The sequence below is a fragment of the Phasianus colchicus genome, chromosome 2 (assembly GCF_987193195.1).
Source record: "Phasianus colchicus chromosome 2, bPhaCol1.hap1.1, whole genome shotgun sequence".
NCBI classification, from domain to species: domain Eukaryota; kingdom Metazoa; phylum Chordata; class Aves; order Galliformes; family Phasianidae; genus Phasianus; species Phasianus colchicus.
The window spans coordinates 54434846-54460763 of record NC_143437.1 but is presented as its reverse complement, the minus strand read 5'-3'; the positions used below and the strand labels follow the sequence as shown (position 1 = coordinate 54460763).

The 25918-nt window shown below is 42.3% G+C and overlaps 1 long non-coding RNA gene across 5 annotated transcripts in view; it reads right to left on the bottom strand.

Annotated features, from left to right (window-relative positions):
* The window catches only part of LOC116240632 (uncharacterized), a 40551-nt gene extending 18479 nt beyond the window's left edge, over positions 1 to 22072 (bottom strand). For 4 of the 5 annotated variants that reach the window (XR_016464340.1, XR_016464338.1, XR_016464341.1 and 1 more), the window contains exons 1-4: positions 21919 to 22072; positions 18966 to 21562; positions 6469 to 6586; positions 4552 to 4655 (exon numbers count right to left, since the gene is read on the bottom strand). This is a non-coding gene — a long non-coding RNA (uncharacterized LOC116240632). Of the gene's footprint in view, positions 1 to 536; positions 3908 to 4551; positions 4656 to 6468; positions 6587 to 18965; positions 21563 to 21918 lie in introns of those variants that run through there. The other variant, XR_016464339.1, reaches the window with a different exon arrangement.
* Between the last annotated feature and the right edge of the window lie 3846 nt (positions 22073 to 25918).

The window sequence follows — 25918 nt, the reverse complement described above, 5'->3', positions numbered from 1 at the left end:
TTTCCAGCAGCTCCTAAGCCTCAAACCCTCTCTACTCTATGACCTGCACATAGCCACAAAGGTTATCACAGCTTCCACGCAGGGAGACACAAGAATCTATCTCTTCACACGAATATGACTGTTTTTCCATTACCTCTAGCTAGCTGAAATTTTCTGAGAATACTTTTTTTCCAGCATAGTACAGTCTTAGACACGGAAATCCTCATGAAACACGAAATTAAAGGTTGCAAACTAGCCCAGCACTGTTGTCAGCTTTTCTGTGCAACCGGTAGCTTGACACCTCATTTTAACACTTGTGGCTGTTAATAGCACAAAGTGAGGGCACGCTGACCAGACTGTGGCATTTGGTGTCCCACTCTTCTGACTTCTTAACCAAGAGCCTTCCAGGCTAAATTCTGGCTCTTTCTAGTTTCAAATGTAGATTTAATGACTAGCTTTATATTGTACACACACATACGTATACAAATATTTATAAAAATTAATTAATACACGTGTTTTAAACAGTTAATAAAAATACAGTGTGTTTGTTAATACTGAAAACAAATAGGATTTCTAGAAATGGTAAAAGAGTTGTTTTTTTTTGTTTAAATAGCAGTCCAAGCAAAACCAAGACATGTTTTTTCTGTCTTTCAACTATCTCTTCTGTTTTCTTTCTTGAGAGTAAAGCCAAAACTGGAAAACTGAGTTTGGGCCTAGCAGAATTCCACCTTAAATTCTCCCTCTTCCCAACAAAGAATAACATTTTACTTTTGGTTTTGTTTTTTTTTTTTTCCCAGAAATATTTACATGCTTCTGAGCCAACACAACAGCTGATAGTGCTACTTCCCACTCCACCACATTGCATGCTGTGCCTTCTGCACAGACCTCATGAGATTGCGTGATTGCATATATAACCTTGCTCCACACAGTGTCAGTATTGTTCTGATCCTTTCTCTTCCCCCACATGAGTTTTTGTGTTCAGCATATCTTGGCATTGTGAATTGGAGGCTTTCTAAAGGAGGTCTCAATTTACCCCTGATTTACCCCTACAAATCAGCTAATAAACCATTGTCAGCACTGGTGTTATTACACTACATGGAAACAATGAGGACGGAATATGCTGGTACAGACAACAGCATTCCAGTTCTGAGGGCTGAAATGCACAGGGCCCTCCAAATGCTGAGGATGCACGAGGGTAGCCTGCAGGACAAGAGAAAATCTGCAAGGTGATTCCTACATCTCTGCTCTGCTTCACTGCTCTGTGACAAGTACAAGTCAATGCATTCAGCCAGAAGTAGGTAAAACCAAAGGCAAGGCTGTGATTACAGCTGGGGTCATTTATTTTTCTCCTGGGAACTCTCTATCCAGAAACGCTGTGGATGCTTTAGATAAGTGGAATACTGAGGCGAATATCTCACAGCCAGCCGGCCGCATGAGGAAGAACCTGCTAGGTGGTCTGTGGGGCCGTGCTATTAGCAGCAAGACATGGGGGAACAGCCTGGTGCTTCCTCTTCTTTAGGCTGAACAGGGAAGACTCATTTGGGAGAGATGTCTCAGCCAAAGGATGTGTCAACCTCTTTTAATGCCACATAATGCAGCTCGGGTGCCTGCCAAATCCCAACGCGCTGGAACAGACAGAGACAGAGGGCTATGTGAGCTGCCCCAAGGTGCAGCACCTACAGGAGAAATCTTCCTGCCCTGCCAGGGAACCCTCCCTTCTCCATGGTCAGGAGAATGTTTAACTTGTCTTTTCTGTTTTGAGTCTTTTCTGTTTTTATTCTTTTCTCCTTCACTTTTCACGCCCGTGGGCTCTTGGCAGCCAGCCTAGCACAGTGACATGCCACAGGGTCCTCATGTTACCATACAGAGTTTGTTCAGTGTGGAGCAAAAGGGAGAGAAGCGTGCTGCTGTGTAGACATGTGATGTTGTCTGCATTAAAATAAAAAAGTGTTGGTGATAGTAAGGCTATAAAATATATCCAGAGCTATTAATAATCAATGCCAAGGGCAGAGTGGTTGGCATATTCAGTCTCATTCTTCAGACCTTAAGGCAACCTCTTATTTCCCAGTGTTGGGGTGAGACTGACCCTGAAGGCAGTGCAGTCTCTGTCCCTTACCTCTGCCCATTCCTTTTCCAATGCACCAGGACCTGTCACTACTGCAGAAAAGAGGAGAGATGAGATGGACTTTGTGTCTGTTCAAGCAGGTGGTCACTGTGCTCTGACACAAAGCTGCTGTTGTTTGCTGTCCACATTCACTTTGCTAGTGGTCAAAAACAATACCGTGTACAAATATTATATCACACCTTACTAAAGTAAGTGTAATGTCAGCCATTTGGATTCATTTCTGGAGAAGTTCATAGACTTCTGTGCTACATCCTTGTATCCAGTCCAGGTACTGTCCTTTGGAGCAGTTTGCACAGTGCTTCGCACAGTGCCCAGACACTCTTCCTTTGATCACTAAAAAGAATTGGGATTTCATAGGAGTATTTCACTGGGCTGTAACGTTATCACTGTTGCATTTGTGTCGTAACAGAAGACCCTGCACAGATATGCAAAGAGTATTCTTTATTTCTTTCAGCCACAGTACACCTCTTGAGTGTCCGGTTTGGGAGTTGTCATTTCCCTCAATGGATATACAGCATTTCATGGCATTGTGTAATTTTGTGGGTTTTTTTTCCTGCATTTGGTTACAGGTTGGGTCTCCACAATCATTTGGCAGAGAACAATTTTTTAGTCACGATAAATCTCTTAGCCTGGCCTCTCAAATCCTAATGATTAATAATTTTACCACCACACTCTCAAAACAGATGGAGCTTTGCACTGTGTTTTAAAGCACTTAAGCCCTAACCTTGATGTGTGCAGGAACACTTAGTGCCTGGCAGAAGCAGGCTCCTCTCTGCCACTGAACTGGGGCTCTGTGCCCAGATCATCTCCTTCTCCCCTTTTCCTTTCTCTTAGCACTGCAGTTTCCTCAGACCTCTCATTCCCTGGGTGTTGGGGAGCAAGGGGCTGATCTGTGCTCATCCCATGGGCTCTGATGAGCTCACATTTTGGGCACCCCTGAAGGCAAAATGACATCTGCATTCTCAGTGCTATAGAACGAGAGCACAATGCTTTAAAGCCTCTCAGAAAACCTACAGGACAGTTAATATGATTTAAGCCTATATTTAAATTTTATGAGACTCATTTTCAAGGCTAATAACCCAGTTTACTGTGCACAATATCGAATGCAAATTTTATTACTGACTTGGTAAAAACCAAGACGATGTTCATTAGCATATCTCAGCGCATCACCCTTTTTAGCCAAAAGGTGCACCAGGAGTAACAGTGGGAGTTTTTATATGTGCTGTAAATTACAGTTACTATCTCATTAGATAAACACATTTAAAATCAGGTTATCATTCACTTATATATCAGAAAGTTGTTTGTTCAATTGCAGTTAGTCTCCTATTACAACATATGGTACATGAAATTCTTAGACTAATAAAATTTCAAGGTACGGGAAGCTGGTGTCTTGGAAAAAACTGTTTCTGCTCAATGAATGGCTCGATATAATCTGTAATTGCTTAGAAACAATTATGCAGCAGGCTGTTTTGTACTTAATAGTATTTACATCCTTGGGTTTATTAGCAACAAAATCTAAGTGGAACTTGTGAAAGAGAAAATAATTTTTCCACTAAAAGGTATAAACTTTTAAGTTAAAGATCCAGCAGATTGTGGAAATCTAAAATATATGTAATAGACTCTAATTTAACTTAGTTCTCACTGAAATGTTTCATTATTACTTCAGATACCTGTGGTACTTGGGTTATCTCCTTTGCACCCAAGGAATTCCATTCAAACTTCCATGACCTGAGCTGAATTCCTCAGCTCTTCCATCGTGCTGGATAGGTTTGTTTTCCTGCTCAACTCTAGTTTCGCCATCTCCTGTAAGTGTTACGTAGCTATTAGGAAGTGTCCACATACGTTATCTGAAATCAAACTGAAAGTTCATGCACTCATGAAGTTCTCAGAAAGTTCTGCCTACTAAGTTTAAGCAAACTGTCTAGAATGCATGAATGAGTTCAGTCAGCATTTTGTACTGTTCTGTATGCTGGCAATTCAGTGAGCAGCAAGGTACACAGTTTCAGAAAGGGAGGCATGCCGAATACACAGCAACTGTGATGCAGGTATGCTTTGGATCTAACTTCCCTGCTGTAAGAACTGCTGGAGCTCCAGCTGCTGGAGAACTCAGCCAGCTGACATCATCCTTGCATTATGTCTAACTAAAGCCCTACACTTCACCAGCTACACTCAGCATATCCACATAGATTTCATCAGGTTTCATGCTATATGCTGATGATGCACAAGTTGAAGTGTCTAAAGTGGGGCCCTTTCAGTGTCTAGAGGGAGGTTATAAGAAAGAAGGGGACAGACCCTTTGAGAGGGCCTGCTGTGATAAATCAAAGGGAAATGGTTTCAGACTAAAAGAAGGCAGATTTAGACTGGGCATTGCCTTCAGTTTTCTTTGTACTAACACATTCTTAAATATCGAAACTAAAATCCCAACCTTTGAGTTCAGCTTTACTTACCTGTCTCTTGGGCTGTAACTTCACTGATCTTCCTGTTGTTCTTGTTTGCAGTGAATTCCCAGCGAAAGCCCTCACCATTACACACTCACAGTGCCAGCAGTATCCTGGGAGGACCAGCGTATGCAAAATGCTGTGTTACTGCTATCACCTATCAGGGCTTGTCAGAGTAAAGCATAATAAAACTTTAACAACAATCCTCACCCTCTCTGCAGGGGAATCTCTTCAGTTGCTGCTTTCGAAGGATTTGCAATAGGGGCTGTTGTAAGGAGCAGGTTCTGCAAAGCTGTGCAGCCTTCTGGGCTAGTCCTGATAAGGACTTTGTAAGTGCACACCCTTGACTGCAAAAACAACTTCACATTTTGCAGCAACAAAAGCGGGTGTAGTCTGGTTTCAATCTCACTGATCCAAGGTACTACAGAAAGTAAAACCACAAATAACATTATGGAGCAAGACTGGAAAATCACCATGTGGGAAAATAAATCCCTCTGCATGCTCAGTGCAGGCTGCACCACCAAACTTCCTGGCTGTTGTGGGACCCTGTCTCTGCTGCTCACTGCCTAGCTCAGGGTGGGAGCCCTGAGGGCTACTACCCTTCCCTGAGAAGCAAGAGGGCTAAACCTGGTGCCAGCTATGTCTTCGAGCAGCAGGTTGGCTTCTCTGAAATGTGCTGTAGCAGCCTGAAAAGCAGCTCATAGAGTAGATGCTGCCTTACCAAACCACAAAAGTTCACTGCTCTTTTAAGGTCCTACACAAGGTATTCTGCTCCTACCAGGTGCGGAATATCCCCTTATCCTGCCTAGCAGGTACCAGGCTCCTTTGTCTATTCATCACTAATTCAAGCAAATTTAGGCCTACCGCCCAACACTGATGTTTACTTGCATTCACATGGAGCAGGAAACCCTTTTTTCTTTGTGTTCATTCAGCACCAAAAAAACTGAAGGCCATTTATGATGAGGTCTTCTGGGTCCTGGTGCAGTGACGTTAATAGTAGCTGGATATATTTAGAAGTTAGTCTTTTTAGTATTTAGTATTAGTATTTAGTTTCTGGCGTGGGCGATTTGTTGATATTTTTGCCATTTTATAGCTTCTACAGTTGAATATAAATAGATTGAAACAGGTCCCTGCTTTCATATACTTTGAAGTCTAACCAAAGATGGTTTTATCAATAAACCAAGCTGCTTTTTTTTCCTGAATGAGTTTTGCCTAGATTATGTTCAGTAAGTGCCTGTATGTACTTCTGAAGGGAGAAGTGAGGCTTAGGAAATACATCCATTAAAACGATACTTTTGGCAAGACGGCCAGGCAAACATTAGCAAGGGTGGAAGAAGGTAGAGTGAGGTACAGAAAGATTCACAAGCATAAGAACTGTGGCACTCTGCACAGTGGTAATGGAGGCTAAAATCTATGAATATTTGTGCAAAAAAGCCTGAAGAAAAATTTGGAGTTTACTCACTAAACAGATATTTCGCAGTTGCAGTGATTTAGTGGTTAGTTTATGTCCTGAATTAGAAATTCCTGTTTGTTTCAATTTTTATTTCTGTAAATGTAGATGCTGTTCTTAGATGTGTCATTATTTTGCAGGTTCTCAGAAAATCTCCCAAAATAATGAAATCCACACGAAGTCCTCTGTCTCCCACATCATTCTAAGAAAACCTAACTTAGGTTAGTGCTAAGTTTGCCATCCTTCTTTCCATAATAGGAAGAAGCACTACCATTTAATCTCTTTACAGTCTTCCTCTTATCTGATATTCACTTCTGCTCAAAACAAAATATTAATATTCTCAGGGATCTGGAAAGCCTTTTGGTTTTTTTCCCCAGATTTTCTTTTAGACATTTGTTGTTATCAGGATGGGAGGGTGGGTAACAGCCTAACACTTGCTAACACACATTAATAACCCTTAACAAAAGTTAATTTACCTGAGAAATCACACTGCTTTATCTTCAATCTCATTTTGAAATAGCCATCTTCCTTTCTGAAGCTTTGCTTAATTCTTTAGAAGAGAATTCTCTTTTCATTTTCCTTTCCCCCAGCAACCTGGAAGAAGACCAGAGCTCTTGTATTTTGGGGAGGGGAGAACAATGCTCACCTGGTGTATTTAATTCCCTGCTCCTAACCCCAATAGACTATGAAGGCCAAAGAATGTTTTCTTCCCTGACAGAGAAGAAGTAGAAAAGAGTGATGATGATGACTGTGGCTTTCTTCAGCTGTGTGAATAGTGAAGGATGAAATCACTATGGAAAGTATGAGCTTGGAAGAAACCTTGAGAAGCTGTTGGGATTGGTAACCCCCTGATGCAGGGGAAGGGTGGATTCCTAAACAGATTGCAGATTAACTTCATTGTTACAGAAAGCCAAACATTCAACTGACAAACTCCCAAATCTGGAGATAGCCATCTGCTATGATGATAACAATAGCAGAAGTCTTAAATTAAAATAAATTGAATAAAGTAAAATATAAATTGCATAAAGCTTTTTATGGAAGATGTAGAAATGTAAGATTTGAAAAGTAGTGTAACCAGTTGGAAGGATGCAACAGTTTGGACACCTTTTGATGGGTGGCAAAGTGCAACCAACTTGGCAGTGACATGGAAGAGAGGAGTAACTAGTGAGAAGCCAAGGCCAGACAGGTACAAGGACCAAATAGTCAGTTCTTTTCAAGTGGAAAATTATACCGGTGAGTATGAGCTGAGTTTCTTTTGCTCTAGGAATTATTCAATGAGCTAGGCATTTGTCACCATAAAAAAAGGCATGCTGTCTTAGAAATAAGAGGGACTGGTGATCATAGTCTAGTCCTCATAAAAGGACAACAGTTTTGGTATGACCATGTGCCAGCACAGTAGTTCGGACACTGAAATGACAGATGGTGTTTATAGCCAGAACTGACATTGTTTTGTGATAATGCTTAAAATTATATTGTTCATAATTCAAATAGGAAATACTTTTCTTGGCGTGAGGCACTGAAGTTGTCCTAGGTCTGACTTCTCTAACCCATTTCACCCATATACATTTCTGTCCTTCAATGCCATAGAAGCAGTAAGTTCATGCACACTTGAGAACAGGAAGAAAACTGTGATGCTATGAAGTTGTTCAAAATGCAGGAATTATAAATACAAAGCAGTGCTAACTGAAGATGCAGTCTTCTGTATGGTTTCTTTATAAAAATCAGATTTGAATGTATATTAAGATGAAAATTACCAAAATGAACAATCTCCCAATCTCCCCTTTTTATAATGCTGTACCTTTTTATAATGCATCACCTTGTACACTGTGACTTAATAGTGGCAATTCTTTGGAAATCTCTGACTTTTTTTTTTTTTTTTTTTTTTTTTTGTCTTTCTAGGTAGTTTAAAGCAAAGAAGTAATCTCATGTGATGGCAACAGAAAATTTCCATGGCTGAGTCACTGTGTCTTTGAAAACAAATTTCCACATGTCACTTTGAGACCTTTCAACCTTAGCAAAACCTTCAGGAAAGCTGATTCTTTGTGGGCTTGGGTTGGATTTTTGGGTGTTTTTTCAAAGTATCATTTTTTCAGTCAATAGTCTTGACACTTAGTGAAAAACCTTCAGTTGAATTCCTGAACATATCTGTCTGTCTCCAGATGATCCATAAGTTTAATCACTTCACAGTTTACTTTCGTCTAGATTCAGGAAAAAGATTATATTTGGACAATGTCCTCATTGATATGCTTTAACTTTTGGTTAGCTCTGAAGTGCGCAGGCAGTTGTACTAGATAATCTTTGAAGGTTTGTTGCAACAGAACTGTTCCATTCTGTTCTGCTCTAATATACCAGCTGAGTGTGCCCAGAAATTGGGCTCCGTTCTTGTCTTCTCATGGAGTTCAATGTCTATCTATATTATAATTTTGCAACATAAGAAAATAGTAGAGAATAATGCCATAAATTCCTTTTGTTGTCATCTTAAAGATGTCTCTAAAGTAGTCTTATCCTGGAACATATTAGGCATTTTTGATGTACAGAGTTGTACAGGGAGGCTGAAGGAGGCAAAATGGCCAAGATCTCCCAACAGCAACGTGACTGAACAGCCTTTAATCTTTTTATCCCATCACAGTAGACTCTTCCTCACAGAGATGAATGGGAAACAACTGCTCAGCTGGTTCACTCACCTTCCTCCTAGCACAGCTTCTCACCTGTCCTATGAGAGCCTGCATTTCTGCATGTCCTGCCATACTTTAAAATGTGAAGATTATAAGAGTTTTCTCCCATTTTTTATGTCACTTCTTCAAAGCCAGACAGACTCACTGCTTTCTTTCCTTTGATCAGCTCCACAGTGCTATAGAAAGAAATGGACTCTCTTGGGCAATGTACATCACCTTAGGGAAAAATACAATTTTAGAATTCCAAAAATCCCAAAGTTTCAAGCTTTTCAATTTATATCTGCCAAGCCATTATTCTGAAACCACCAACTATATGGGACTTTTATTTTGGCACATCCTGTAATAAACTCTCTACGTAGTGCTACGTTTTCTTTCTCAAGACTGGAATTAACCCTCCTTTCTGGGTTTAGAAGAAGTATCTTGGTTTCAAGATACTTGAGATTTGAAGAGGTCTAAGATTTGAAGCAGGGTGGTTCTTGTTGACTGTTCTCAGTTGAGCAAAAGATGTCCAGACATAGCTCATAGCCCTATCTGTCTGCCTGCTTGTATCTACCCAACTAGCTATACATCTGTCTTATCCAACTCCATATTTTGGTGCTTGTCCTCAGTATCTTATTCACCAAAACAGCCAAGCAGAAGTCAGAGAACACCCTGGGAAAGCTTAGCAATCAGGTGTTAAGGCACATCCCTGGGATCCCAAAGAAGACCACGCTGCTGTGACGTCAAGTGTGACTGGAGTTTCCTCCTCTGTGTGAGGACTGAGTATTCTTGGGGAAAGAACCAGAAGAAGAGAGGAGAGGAAATGGGAGCTAGCACAGAAACAGCTTCTTCCACAGAAACTGTTCTGCTTTCTGTAGTTCCAAGGGGCCAATCACACTTGGTGGGAGGAAGACTACAGCCCCTAGCAAATCGACTTCCCCTCCCCTTCTTGCCTCGAGGGTTCCCAGGTCAAGTGTCTCTGCTAGGGAATCCCCATGCTCTTCTTGCTTCCCAGAACCCCCTTGCCAAGGGGTTTTCCACTGAATGGGCAGACAAGTCAGACCTGTATTTTTTCTAGTTTATTAACTTTGTATATATTGATGGAATTCATCATCGTCTACTGAAAACATCAGTCAAACAACAGAATCCATTCTTGACATTTTCTACTCCCTTCTCTAAAGCAGAAAGTACTGTAGCAGCAGATCTAACCAAGAGTATAAAAGATCAAAGGGGAAAATTAGGAAAAAAAACCCAAGCTTTATTTTGCACTCTTAGTGACCAAATAGCAAGAGAGTGACTCCAAGTTTTAAATTACTCTGGCACTTTAAATAGCAATTGGAGATGTTTTTTTTCTTTTAATTTTAGAAGATACTTTTGAAAGTGGATTTGAAGCTCCCAGCGTTTGTCTTGCTGTTACACAGCTGAGGCACATCCCCTCTTACTGCAGCTGAAATTTCTCACAGCTCCTACGCTGCACTTTACACAGAGCAAGTTCTGCGTGTGAAATGCAGGCAGAGTAAGGAGCACTGCTGCAGCAGGCTTCATGTGGTATTGATAAGCAGCAGCACACGAAGTAAACGTGATCTGCCCTTTGTGGCTGGTGGGGCGGAACGGCGATGCTGAGCGCTGCTGACCACGGCTGCACCCCCGGCAGCGCCCACCGCCGTGTGGACAGACAGACGAATGGATGGAAGCACAGAAATCTAAGGCATCTAATTAAGACTCCCTCATGGAAAAGCTATAGCTAGGTAAACAAAACTGTTTAAAGTGTGTTCATCATTAAAGTGTCCCCCGACAGCAGGATGTGGCAGCAGGCTCGGTGACAGAAGGGAGAAGAAGAGAGGCATATGGCCCCCAGCCTCATCCCCTGCTGACAAGCTGCCTCGCTGCAAGCCCCCTTTTCTCTGTCTTCCTTGCGTGCAGCAGATTGCAATGGCCCAACTTCCCCATCTGTATCCCAGTCCTGTGCCCCCGACAATGTGGCAGCCATGCAGCTTCGTCGTGGCCGGGAGCGGGAGGAGGAGGGGGGAGATATTAGCGACCAATAATCACAATGCTATCCATAATGCATTGTCTCTACAAGATTACATGGTATATTTCCAGTGGGGATTAGCCCATCCATCACAGGCCTTTATTGGCCCTTTTTTTGTTGTATAAAGCCCAAACACTGTCGTAAAATTCTAAACCGCTTAATTGCTGTGCTGTAAAAATTTGCATATCAGAGATATGTCATTCCTTCGTTAAATGGCACTAGGCATTTGTTACAAGGTCCTAACAATCAGGCCAGAGCACCTCAGAAAAAGGTCAGCCCTTGGCATTATGCAAAGTTCTCCGCTGAATTCTAATCTGCAGTAATTACGGGTTTAAATATATTGCAACTTAATGGATTTTTATTCTGTGCAATTCTAACTCCCTGGGCGCACGGTCTCCTTGTTCTGTGTGATCAGACTGGGTAAGCAATGTGGTTGTGGTGGCACGGTCTCTGTTTCTGTATGGCCTGCAATGTCACTGAGCTCCAGTACAAGTTTTCCTTGATGGGCATGCATTTATGGTGAGTTCTTCATTTCTTAGATTAATGGCAAGTTCTGAAGATACTATGGAAGCCATAGCATTGCCACTTTTAGAATTCATCATTGAAAGCAACCTGAAGATACAACTTTTTCCATGTGCACTAAAAAAAAGGATCATTATAATATTGAGCAGAAATATTGTACTTCTAACCCACGGATCTCAAAGATGTGCATTACAAAAGGAAGAAAATATCATCCAGATTTTACTCACTGAGAAACAGGCTTGTGAGACCTCAGCTGCAAGCACAATACCTGCCAAGAACTGCTCTCTCAGGACATATCCTCCTTTAATGACCCAATCTCTCACCTCACTCCCTGGTCCTCCATGGCTCTACATGGAATACAAACTTATCTGCTTCTGGAAAGCTGAGGTATTGGCACTGCCCATCCTATAAATGTGCTCAGATTCAGCCTAAGTATGTGCCTGTGGATTAATTAAGGGAGATATACATCATCTTCTATGGGACTGCCACACTTGCTTTTCATAATGACTGAAAATTACATAGACTTACAGGATGCTTGAGAATGGAAGACATTGGGTCATCTGGCCCAACCCTTGCTCATGCAGGGACACCCAGAGTAGGGTGCCCAGCACTATGGCGGCTTCTGGAGATCTCTAAGGAGACACCACAGTCTCTTTGGGCAACCTGTGCCAGTGCTCCATCACTCACACAGCAAAGAAATGCTTCCTCCAAGAAGTACCATGGTGGTGTTACCACTGTTGCTTTTAAAACTGGAGAGAATCAGTGATATTTGGACTCTTCAACAAACATATTCCAGCACACACTTAAAGGCTTATCAGTGCCTTCAAAGATTTCAAACTTGCTCCCTTTTCCCAAATGAGTTTTCCAGTGGCATGTTTCCTCATCCCAGAGATAGGTAGGAGAGGAGGAGGTGGCTAATGATTTCAGCTCCTCTCCATGTGCAAGAGGTAAATGTTAATCTCTGCTTAAGCCGCATCAGCTTTTCGAGTCTTCCTCAAAGAACGCAGCTAGTCCTGCCATCCAAATAAGATGAATGTATTACAAATATTATTCCTCCAGGAGGAAGCAGATGAATAAGGATGTGCCACATAACCTGAAAATATTGCAGAAACTCACATGCCTTCCGCAGCAGGAAGCAAGAGGCAGAGTTAACACACTGCTCTTACTGGAATCAAAGTGATTTTTGCCTTCAAGGTATCTAATTTATTTCATTAACCCAGTCCAGGGACCCAAGGAACCCAGGAGAATACTGCATCACCTCAGGAGAATTTCTTCTCAAGCTCCATTTTCATCAAGTCATTTATGTCTTATATTATCTGTCTTACATATTTGTTTTCTAGACATTTCTCTCCCTACTGATTAGTACATTTTTCAGACACGTACCTCTTACTGGTGCTGTAAGCACTCATACTTAAAATAAACCTTACATCGTATTTAATCATCACACTACGTTGGTTTTATTATTATCACATTTTAATCTGGCAGGTGGTTTATTAACCAGAAAGAATTCTAACAAGAAACCCAAATGCTCTAACATAATAAAAACATCATATCTTTGTTTTTCTTTTTAATTAACAACCAACATCAATGCAAACTTCTTGTCCTACGTGTGAACTCAGCTACAGTCAATTCACTTTTATCTGCGCTCTTGATTAAGAAGGCCTCCTACGAAGTAGCCCCACGTATCTACCCTGGAAGAGATTTCAGCCCCTGTCCTTGTGCTGATGAAACCCTCTCCCTCTGTGGAATCCATGCAACCAATTGTAGGGCTGCAAATTGATTCCCCACAGGGAGAAAACTCTTTAAAAAACTGGCCATGGAGGAGTTAATCTGGGTTATTTCAGATGTGCAAGTCACAGCCATCGCTGGGAATCTCAGAAGATGGAGTATTTTTACATCCATCAGCCTGTGCCTCTTCCTCAACTGTTGTCTTTGCTAGACAAGAGTTGCAGCAATGTCTGATTTGTTCAAGGTTTTCCAGCACTGCAGTGGCAGAGCTAGAAATGGGATTAGGGTCCTGTGCAGCAGCACAGTGCATGACCCTAAGGGCCATTTTCTTTCTTTCTTCGGCCTCCATCCTTGTAGCCCCTGGAAGCGGGCTACCCAAGACCTAGGAACAGACCTCAGCAGGCTTCTGGCCTGGGCTCTTCAAGGGACAGAACTGCAGGTCACTTTGCCAGCTGCCCTCCCTGAAGAGCTGTCTGCCCACTGACATTTATATCTGCTTTGGAAATAAATTTGTACCACAGCCCATCTTCTAGTCCATCCTCCCCTCCCTGTTTCCTTTGTGTTCTGCCAGTGTCAGACACAGAGGAGTCTTCCCACTGCCTTCAGGGAGGTTTGAGATAGGGCTAAGCAATCTATAAATGCAATTTATTTTACCCTTATTGAGCATTATTAATGTTTCTATTAGGACTGAACAAACTATGTAATAACACGTCATTTTCTCTGGCTTGATTCATTATTCAAAATTATCCAAACAATAATTTATGTGAATTATTCTGCAATTAATTTGCCATGAATTTCTTGCAAATATACACTGAACAGCGTCTGAACTCTCTCAATTGGTTACAGACGTCTGCTGCATGCTGGGAGTGGGATCTCATGTAACACCAGCTAAGCTCAAATTTTAGGGAATATCTACATATGAATATGGGCTGTTTCCATTAAGTTAGTATGCAGTCACATGAGAGATCTTTGATTTTGTTCTCTGTAGCTCAGAATAAACTTATTTCTAACTGAATTACATGAAATCAGCACAATTTGGTTTTGCATCAGTATAATTTCCATGTGCTTTTTGCACTGGTTTAACCAAATCAGTGTAAGGCTACAGATGTACTTAAGTTCCTTCAACTTTGCACATAAATAAAGCACTCTGATCCAGTTTTTTTTTGACTTCACGGTTCCATTTTGCAACACCAACACCTGTTTCCCAGGCTTTTTGTCCAGTAGTTGTGTTAAAGTGATGCCTCATGATCTGTCCCAATGTCTTTTGACCTCAATGGAAAAGGTCCATCAACATTCCTGAGGTTTTTGGAAGAGGCCCAGGATGAACACCAGTCCCAGTGAACTTTACTGCAAGACTAGTCAAAGAGCAAATACCAAATAGAGAAGTAGCAGTCCTGTAAAATGCACAAACTACTTCCACAGCTGTGGGCTGGATGGGTCTATTTACCTCGAGGCCAGGAGTGGGTACAAATGGCCACCAGCAATTGCTGCCCACAGGTGCGGCCAGGCCTGCAGACCTCAGGCACAGCAGAAAGGCCGAGGGGAAAACTGGGAACCAGTCAGCAGTGCAGAGTTCTCCTTCACATTTCCACCTGCAATTAAATCTGTACCTATTGTGTTTTCATTAGCAATGAGGCTTAATAAGCTCTTTTTTGAAGAAATAAAGTGGCTGCGTTATTAATTGCATCTTGAGCATGTGCCACTGGGCACTGGACCTTTCTTAACTTTCTGGGTCTACAAACATTAACAGTACCATGAAAATCATGACATTCAGGAGCTAGATCTATTGTAAGCCTTGGAGAATACCCTTTATTCCTTTAACACACACATATTCCTCCTAATACTGGTCTAGCTAGTCTAGCAATTAGTAACATTTTAAGAACATTAAAGACTTTGCCATCATATCTTTGACGTCTTTAAAGCTACTTGCTCAACACATAGCTACTGGAAATGCTGGAGGGTGAGTTGGTCAAACAACTGCAGCAGGAGTTCTTTTCTCACATCTCCTGCGGCAGGAGGCAGGGAAGGTGCAGAAAAGAATAGAGGACAGATTGTTAAGAAGTTTAGGGGCACTGGAAGAAGGCCTGCCCCATGCTGATGTCAAGAGCCAGCTTTCCTGACCAAGAGGGCCATCGCCATCCCACGTTTCACCGCTCCATCCTCCAGCCACTCAGTTAAAAGACCTTACCACAGCAAACTATACTGGGTACTTCCACTGGCAATTAACTGGAACTGAGTTCATTAGGTAAAACAAGAGGTGAACAGGCACGTGAATGTCATTGCAGCCTTCGATATGGAAAGTAATAGCAGTCTATAATCCATCCGAGCACTGGGTGGGGTAGAGGCTCACATATTATAGCAGTCACCAAGGTGTAAAAATACAATAATAAAGTTCTGCAACTGTCCTATTAACATACCAGATTTGATTTGGCTCCATTATATTTCATCAAATAGTTTACAAAGCACCCAGCATAAACCATCATCATAATTGTAATCATATATTTGGTGATTTAACGTGTACACCATAATGTACCATTAGTTACACAAATAACTAATAATTTGCTAATGACAATATTATGTTAAGTCAGTTTAGGGGCAATTAAAGTGAGTGATATTTACATATGCCTAATGAATCACAGTCGATGGCAGATTAAGAGATTCTAATGAATATTCATCCAGACATTCACAACCAGCTTCACAGTTTATAAACTGAATTATGGTTGATTTGCCCTTTTAAAAATGAATATGTGAGTATCTTCTGCATGGGAAGAATGAACAATTGGGGTTGATTGTAAAATTTTTTTAAAGCAATGTACTGGTCAGGACACAAAACATTTTTATGCACTCTCATACCCTTGGCTTCTCAGATCTTTTTATATCACATATCAGCATTGATGAACTATCTCCATTTTCATTCCTATCCATGACATGAAATATAGAAATTGTTTTGTGTTGAATTAAATGCAATAGAAGTTTTATGCAGCCTCACTAAGGATATAATTACACAGGTATCCTGCTTTCCCTAACCAGAGCAGGCAAACTCTCGCCACTATGGATTAGCAACATTCTGCTTATAAAGAGGGCCTTTATGCACACTCACTTGAGTCAATGAACAAATTATCGCTCGTTCAAAAGGAAGCTGTGTAAAGCTTTTCTAGGATGAAATCAGAGTTATTCTGTCACATCCTATACTGGAAGTTTCTCCTATGATTAATATCAACAATATCGATAGCAGCAATAATAATAGCTGAGATACAGCTTCATGGTTTGGTGATCAGAGATCAGTGAGCCCAGAGAAACGTGAAGTGTTTAGAGTGCATACACAGGCTTTTCATTGGTAATCTCTGTAAGGAACTGGTATGATACTACAGTAGTCTCTCAGGGGTTAGTCCCCCTGCCCTTGCTTAAGCTGTACAGCCAGGCAGTATTGCCTCTAAATTCTGGGGGCAGTTTTGCATTGTTTGAAACACAGAAATTTAAGAAACTCTTCCTTGCTCTTCCACTGCTGAAGAACTGAAATCACTAAAAACCAGCACTGCTTGAGGTGGAGGATGGGAGGAGGGGGGAAGGGGGGAGAGGGGGTGATTTCTCTGAAATCAAACATTGGAACTTTTCACACCTCTTCTAGCAAGAGAAAATCCCCAGTGGGCTGAATCATTATTAAAACAAGCACCTCACTTTGCTTAATTTGGGGATTTTTGATAAATCAATCCAATCCTCAAAAGTGATTTGTTGAGTTCCACAGAGTAAAGTTATTTGTATGTATGCTTTGTGCAGGCAGCTGTGAGCTGGAGCTCAACATCCTGATAGAGTTACAGAGCATTGTGTAACAGTGCAGGTCTAGCCTGAATCCTGAAAGCAGAAGTCATACTGGGTTTTGGTGACAGGGCACTGTAATTTCAACACAGAGTGTTGAATATGCGGCTGTAACAAATGAATTCACCATTCTGCTGCACCTTAACTGGATTAGGCCAAAAAGTCCATTTGAAAAAGACTGCTGGTTAATTTCCTTGTTTTCAAATCACTTCTTATTGAAAAAAAAAAAGTTTTTTTTAATAATTGGAAACAATAAAATAATAATTTTATGTGAGAAACATCATGCACATATTCATTTTTCATGGCAATTACTTTTCAACAACTGGAACAAAACTCAGTTCAAGTCTTTAGTGCTTTTAAATAACAGAGATTCAGTTTTCTCAGTGATCTGCTTTCTTCTCATATGTATTTCCCTTTTTCAGTGTTTTCTAAGTGAGTGACCAGCTGCATGAGAGGAAGATTGTAAGGTCTGTACTGGCCATCAGAAGTATTTGAGTTTCTTACTAATACGTGCATTTGGATTTTTCCAAGGCTTTTCTTCTTCCCTAAGACAGATATTTCTGAGATGCTCCAATGAGAACTTCAGCTATGATACTTTCAAAATCTTCAGCCTAAGAAGCTATTTACTAATTTTGTTTAAAGTTTATTGACTTTCTGTATCATAAGCCTTCCACTGTCCATAGAAAACAAGATTATTTAAAGCCAACAAGTTATTTAATCCCCTCCTTCACAGTTCAAACTCCTAAAAGGAATTAAGCCACTAATAACTTCAGAACTCTCAAAGCCAGAACTTAACTGCCATTGCACTCATTGAGATTATTTCTCTTACTTCATAATAATTTCAGCTTTGGTACATCTGCTTGCTTTACGTCTGTCAGTTTGCTTCCTCACAAGTACAGATATAATTTTTACCAGTCTTTCTACTGTCATCTGAAATACTTCAGAAATGTCTATCCCTTAGATTTAGCAACTTCAATTCTTATGTAATGCAGTAGCTTGGAGAAATCTCATGAATTACTTCGTCCATTGAAACACTGATTGTCTTCAAGCTTAAATAGGCTCTATGCCTGTTTTCAAAGAGAGGGCTTCTTCCTTCTTTGCTGTATATACTTGAAGTCACTAATCTTTCACTGCCTCAAAACCGTGGACCTTGCTCTACAACTGTGGACCTTGCTCTACAACTGTTTCTCTCATGAGCATGGTCATTTGTTCCCATTTGAGAATTTAGTGGCTTCACTATGTATTTCTGAATTGAAAGTCTCTCTCAAATACAACAATCAAATTCAATACTTCTGTGATCCTTTCTTTGCTACTCATGGTGTGAACGAGTCTTATCTTGCCAGTCAAAACCCGTGTTAATATTTGTGAGAATATCATAAATATCGTGAGAATATCATGTATATGAGGTGAAATTTTACAGTTCATAATAGATACATAGATAATTTTACAGTACATAATAGATACAAATGCTAACAGCAATCATTAACATCAGCATCATCAGGGTTTCACCAATGAATCCCAAGCCCAATATTGCTGTTTCCTGTATTACTGAAGCATTTAAAAGGTGCAGCCACTTCTCAGAGCTACATTGCTTGTGGACACTTTCCTCAGCAGTTTTACTACTTCACCTCCCCCTCCACCTCACACACTCTCTCTCACTCATTTTTGTTTGGTTGGTTTTGTCTGTTTATTTGTTTTGTCTGATTGGTTTGTTTTTGTGGACCAGCTTCTTACACATTCAGTGGGCCAGAAAACTTCATGGTTTCATTCTAAAATGCAGACTGAATGATCATGAGTCAGAGTTAATAGAAGCAGAGAAGCCTAGTGAATGATCTCCACTGTACAGGCTGAGATAAGACCAAAAGCCAAAGACTTGTTTCACACATGCACACACACATACACACACACACAAACAAACAAAAAGCCCCAAAACAACTGTTTAGAAAAGAATCAGAATAACTCGTGCAAAGGAAGGCATCCGGGGTTTTCCCTGTCTTATCTTACCCAATGCTCTGCATTTAACTTCTCATTTGCAAAGGGGTTGCACAGAAGCACTTAGCAGTAATCACAGCAGTTTACCATAGCCAGTGATAGAATGGGATCAGAACAAAGGTTATAAACCAAACAAATGAAAGATAAAATTATCTGCCTGGTGAGTAATTTTCACTTGGGTTCGAGGTGAGTAAAGTTGACTTGATTTATTCTTATTAATATCACTTACCTTGAGCTTCCCTTGGGCTCCCAACCATGCCTCCTTCTTCATCCCACTCCCCAGAACCCAAGCTTGGGGTGTAATAATGATCACGTATAATGAATGGGAACATATAAGAGCAACTGCTAATACTGCCCCTAAAAACTCTGGATATAGGGAGATGAGAGAAGTGAAAGAAGAAGTGCTCAGTGCTTGAAACCAGCAATGTCCTTCAACACATGTGGGGCTCTGAGCAACCACAAGAAGAAACTGGGAGAAGAGCTAGTTTGGCTTACCATCTGAGCCACAAATGAGCATTACTTCAACAGGTATAATCCTACAGTTCTCTCTGTCTGCTACAGCAAATGAGAAAACTGATAGGCATTTAATGAACCTCATCCTAACCTGTGTGGAATAATCTTCCAGCTAATCTTCTAACTGGTTTCCATCCATCTAGCAACAGCAGTGTTTAAATCTCTTGTTTGCACTTTACTAGCTGCAGATTGTAAATGTTTTATGAGCCGCTGAGCTTGCAGCATTACTATTTTATTAGAACGCTGAATATCTCGTGTTCATTGCTGTCTTACCAGCAAATTTTATCTAAACAAAAATTGCCTCCATACTTCTTGTGAATGACAATTTGGTAGTTTGATGGATGCTCTTGTTTCAGCTTGTTTTGCATCAACAGTTTGGAAATAGCCTCTCTACCTAGCTGGGATGCAACAGTGCACCTGTGCTAATGCAAATAAAACACATTCACATTATGAGTATATCTGATTTGGCTTCTGAAGAAGGGGCAGAGTCCTGTGAGTCTCTAGTCCTATCGTTAAGCACATGTGAGAGATTCTCCTGCCCCCACAATGAAGGAAATGTTTTCCTATGTTGAGCATGCGGTCCTCACAGTGCTTGCTCTTCCTCAAAAAGGCACAGCAGCGTTACCGAACAGATAAACCATACTTGTTCAGAGAGTAGCTGTAACTGGACCAGTGCAACATCAAACACCGACCCACGCAGATGGATGTAGGACCATTGTCTTGGTGCTCTGCTCATTTCTCACTAATCACACATGCCACTGGCAGGGACGTTCTAGGTGCACAACTTCTGAGAAGTGCCAGCAGCCCTGCAGCTGTACAAAGGAGCACTCTGGGATAGCCAAGCATTCTACAGAGGAGAAAGGGAGCCAGGAACAAGTTTCCTTACGGAAGGAATAAATGACAAGTTAGCTTTCTCAGTTATCCCCCTACCCGTGGACTTTGCTATGGTGAAGGACGGACAAAGATCAGATCTCTCATCTGGATCTGGACTTCATCAAGATGTGTCTTTCTCCATGTCTCATCTCTGCTCTGAATAGCTGCTGATATCCCTGACCAGCCTGTCTTCTTCTGCAATATGATGAAGGGAGCAGTTTAGACTACTTGCTAATTCATTTCCTTTGACATAAGCTCTAGGAATGACTGGTAAGAGATCCAAGATCTTCTTTCAGACCTGAAACAGGAGACTGGGACAAAAGAGCTTCCTCAGCCTGGAAACGAAGTTCTACAAGGATGACGCAGCCAGGAGAGTGGTGTGGGCAGCACTGCACCCAACCTATGGTCAACACTCCACTCTCTTTCTACGGCAGCTGCAGCTGCCCCATCTACCACAGTTCCCACAGTTCAGCTACAACCCAACATTCCTACTTCTCCTCTTCCCCTTCCTACTGCATCCCTTTCTTACCATTTCATCCCCGGTCCTCTCCACACACCACATACCCTCACCTCCTGCTGCCCATGGGACCCAGCCGCACACCCCTGTCTGCTGCTAACCTATCTCCTGTGCTGCTCTGTCACAGAAACAGCTTCCTCCTGGAAGTGTATGAGATTGTAACAAACCCATTCAGAAGCAAAGTAAAAGCAGTGCTCAGGATGGTTCTGGTTCCTTCGCATTCATGAAGTTCCCTATACAGCATTAGGAGAAAACTGATTTCATGTGGCAGCATCCAGTCTGGTTTCCAAGCAGAAGTTAAACTCTGCATGTAATCAGCTGGGAATATGCTGGATGGAGCAGTTCATCCAGACCCACAGCAAGCATCATCAGTACTGGCAACGTGTAGGTAGCTGCAATGCATTCTCTCCAGTAATAGATACTGCAAAGACCTGGTGATCGTGGGCGCACCGCAGAGAGGATCGGCCCTGACGTTCGGGTGTCAGATGCTGTTCGCTGAAGAGATACAGCAGCACCGTGCTGCTACCGCCATCCAGAGCTAACCGCAGCACACCCCGTGCAAGAACTGCTACTCTCCCAGCTCCTCCATTGCCTCAAACCCAAACCCCTGCGTTGCCAAACATCCGGGCCGGGGGTGGGAGGAGCGCACAGAGCCGCTCCCGCAGCGCCCCCTGCCGGCCGTACCGCGCCGCGGTCGCGGGTAGCGGAGGGGGGCCGGCTTGCCCCGCTGCTCTCCGAGGTGCACGGAGAGGCGGCATGCTTAGTGCAGTAACCGTGTCCGCTAAGATATCCACGTCCTGCCAAATAGAGGAATTGTATTAAACCAGAACGCCCCTTTCAGACTGCTCAGAAATGCCGCTCCATAAACGCTTTCTTCTCCTGCGGCGGGGGAAAACCATTTCCACCCTTCTGCAGACAGAGCCCTGCAAAGGAAAATAAACCAAGTGCTGACTTCAAGGAAATGCCTCCAGCTGCCGTTGTCTTTATTAAAAGAAGGGAATAAAGAAAAGAAACAAAACAAATAAAAGCCCTCCCAGCTCCAGGGAGAACCTTCAGCTTTTTAAACCACACACCCATTTGGCTCCCCAGAGAACTCTTTTCTAATTGCAAGCAATGCCCGCAGCTGAACCAGCCTCACTGCTTCTCCTCAGCTGGAGTTCATGTAAGTGCAGTAACACTGCCTCTGAGTGTTGCTGCAGTGTGGCTGAGGTTACAGAGCCCAGTGGATCACCTTTGTGGCCCTCCTCTGGATGAACCACTGAGCAGATCCCTTACTAACCTGTGTGTAGGACAGGCAATCCCATGCCATCTGAGCTCTTCAGTGTTCTCCAAGATCCCGGGAAAATTAAATCCTGAACAGGGCTGGGCACCAACAGGAGGCAGGTGTCTGCCAGGACAGGAGCTCAGTGCCTGTGGGCTGTTTATGGAGATGAGGTACAGAGGTCCATGCTGCAGGGAACTGACATAAACTTGTCTGAAAGCCCAGCTCACTGCAGATAGGCCCAGATTTCACGAGATGCATGCTGCACTTCTATTGATTGGTCCAAATGTTTTCCCACTTCTGCAACTAGGCACAATGCAATTGTGCTATTCAGATGCAGGTCTTCTTAGTGGTCTGTAGGTTTCCCTGACAATCATAGCAAGGTTGCTACAGTCAGCAGGAAATTCAGGCCAGGGAACCAGCCTAGAATTTTCCAGAACTGGAGAGTTCACAATCCTGCAAGGACTCAGGTTCAAACCAGTGCTGCAAGCAGGTGGGCAGGTATAAGGAAATTTCATGCAAGCATCATAGCAAAAGCTTCTCTGGTGATGCAGCTTATTCATTGCTCTTTGCTCCGATTACAGTTTCATGGTTCGAGTCATGCTGCATATTACACAGTGATAAGTGTTACAAAGACAAAAGATACAATTTTCCAGCCTTCCAGCTTCTGGCAACTTCCTTCATGCTTTTTCCTTGTATAATCTGATGTCTATGAATCACTCAGGGCTTCGCCAGTTCCTCCGAAGATAAATAAACTGAGGACACTGTGGTGTTTGCAGTGCAGTAATGTGACAGTTCGCACTTCCTTCTGCCAAAGTTTCCACCTCATTCAGTATGTTACAATGCAAATACAATTTATTGGCTGGTCACACGATGTAAGAGAAGACTTGCTATGTACAGCATTAGCTCAAGCAGGAACAGACACTGTATGAAGAGTTATATTACTATGAGAGCGGTGAGGTGCTGGAACAGGCTGCCCAGAGAGGTTGTGGATGCCTTTCCGGGAGGTGTTCAAGGTCAGGTTGGATGGGGCCCTGGGTAGCCTGGTCTAGTATTAAATGGGGAGGGTGGTGGCCCTGCATGTGGCAGAGGGGTTGGAGATTCATGATCTTTGAGGTCCCTTCCAACCTGGGCCATTCTGTGATTCTGTGATTCTGTGATTCTGTGATTATACAGTCTCATTGAGCATTATGTAAACTTTGCACAGTTATGTGTTCTGAATCATAGAAACATAGAATCATAGAATCTTTAAGGCTGGAAAAGACCTCTAGACCAATCATCAACCCATCCCCACCATGTCCACTGAACCATTTCCCTCAGTGCAACAGCTCTGGAGACAATGACTCTACCACTTGACTGGGGATTCTGTTGTTTTACCCACCAAGCAGGCAAACCTAGCACCACCTTCTCATGTCATGTCAGTGTAATTGCTCCCAAGAACAGTTGTCAGCAGTGAATACAGACCCAGGCTGGCTATGTCTAAGAACTGATGCTCTCTGGGAGTTGTTCATATCTATAAAAACAGATGTGTTCCCAGGGGAGCTCAGAGGGCTGCTGGGCAACCCTGTAGGCCGCTTCTAAAACCTCAAGGAGAAGGGATAAGTAACTTGGTATGAGACATGCTTAAATAAGAACAAAATTTAGGGTGAAGAAAGGGGGAGGGGTGCTCTCAGCTGAGAAGAAAGGGTGAGGGGGCTAGTGCCCAGGGCACAGGCTCACGTAGCAGTGGTCTTGCCAGCATCACAGAATCACAGAATGGCCAGGGTTGGAAGTGATCTCAAGGATCATGAATCTTCAATCCCCCCGCCACAAGCAGGGCCACTAATTTCCACATTTAATACTAGACCAGGCTGCTCAGGGCCCCATCCAACCTGGCCTCGAACACTTTCAGGAATGAGGCATCTACAATCTCTCTGGGCAGCCTATTCCAGCTTCTCACCACTCTCAAAGTAAAGAACTACGAAGCAAAGTGGCTGCTGGCATTTCTGGGAAACCTCTCGTGAACCTGAATTTTCTGCCAACATTTTTCCACCAAGAAAAGCCCCACAGCCCTGATGAGCTTCAGCATTTCCTAGATCCCTCTGGATCCAGGTTTTCATCAGTGTGCCTCATGTTCCAGAGCAGAACATTTTACTGCCTCAGAAACCACATTTCTCTTTCAGTTCTCTGTTAGGCTAATTAATGCCACATTACTAGATTTCTGGATTTAATTACAGCTATTTACAAGTATATTTAGGGCTAGTCTGAGGAGGCCAGATCTTGTTTTGGTTGGATTTTTGTTCTGCAAACACAGGGATGATTTGGCTGGCATGGGAACGAAATAAATTGAGCAAGGATGAAGGGGAGGTGAAGGGTTAGAAAAATGGTTGTTTTTTAGGATGCAATTTAACTGAGAACTGAAGTACTGCGCTTTAGTCCATCCCTATTCAGGCCCACATTCTGAAAAGCAATTAGGCACTTAATTAACTTCAAGCACACGGGCTGTTAAGCATGTGTCTAAGTGGTTTGTTGAAAAGGGATAGCATTAAAAGCATGCTTAAAATTAAGCACATACGCTCAGCTAATTTCCTTGCCAGCTAAGCACACTTTCTAATCATAATGGTCCAAATTCAGCAATGGCAGAATGACATAATTCAGAATTACAGCAAGGTCGAACTTGGCTTGTGGATTCCTGTCCTTTGAGATCGTGGGGAACTGAGCTTGTGAGCAAATAAGAAATGAGGCAGGTACCGTGAACTGCTGCCGCAGCACTCCGATGTGGTGTTGTGGGGGGAAGGGGGGGATTGCACAGGTATTTATGGGAGCAAGGTATGTCTTTCCCATCTCATTAACACTGTCAAAAAATATAATATTTTCCATATTTTCCTGGTTCAAGACAGAGATTAGAAGTATAAATGGGAATGTTTCTGCTCAGTAAATAAATAAATAAATAAATAGAGTTTTATAATTGCTCAAAATGAAGATTTTATTTTTTTTTCTAAGAAAGACATTAAAGGCAATGAAAAATTTTCCATCAAAGCTTGCAATTTTCCTGAAAATTATACTGGGAGAAATTAATATTTTTTGAATGAAGTGGGCATTCCATTAAACAGAAAACCACTAATTTCCATTAAGTTCTATTTTTCAGTTCTCTTCATTATTAAATGAAAAGAGAAATATAAGAGCACTGGAACACACCATCCCTTTTGCCTTCTTATCCTAATTTGGGCACTGTAGCTCCCTGAAGAGTTTTGCCAAGAAAAAAAATCCCAATTCACAAATCAAAATCAGGTCAGTTGAGGCACTGGATCCTATGCATTTTCTAAAATTATGTGTATACCTCCAGGCACCAATGGAAAACGATCCCAGTTCCTGAAGATGTACTGATGCCTTATCCTTTCTGCCCCAGGCACCACAGCAAGGCTGAGAGCAAGGCTTTCCCTTGATCCACGTCTGACCTGCTGGACGTGACTGAGGGGATGGGAAGCTTTGGATTTGTTTCACCCTCTGTGGTCCCCAGACAAGGAGGAGCTGTGGCCCCTGTGTCCAGAGGGGCCCAGGGGATGCCTGGCATAAGGGTACTAGGGAAAGAGGGTAATGATGGGGAGAAATAGACCAAATGCATGGAAACCCCACCTGGCCCAGGGGCATCCAGAGGCAGCTCAGTGACTTTTGCTGTTTGGTCATCAAAAGTCTTGATGTTTTACCTCCACAAACAGGCCTGGGTTTTAGTAAATTCCCTGGTTGTAAGAACACTGATACTGCAACTCATAACTTTTGAGGATCTAGGTAACTTATTTCCCAAAATCTGCAAAAGTTTATTTCCCAAAACTTTAGTTGTAGACATTTGTAGCCTTTTATTAAGGCCTCATGTGATTTCGCTACCACACTGAACCTGTGATGTTTGTAAACCACAGTTCTCAAGACAGACCTTGACTTTAGTGAAAGGCCATTTTGCTCATACCTGCAGGGTATCACAGAATGATAGAATCTTAATGGTTGACCACTAAGGTCACTTAGTCCAACTATCAGCCCGTCC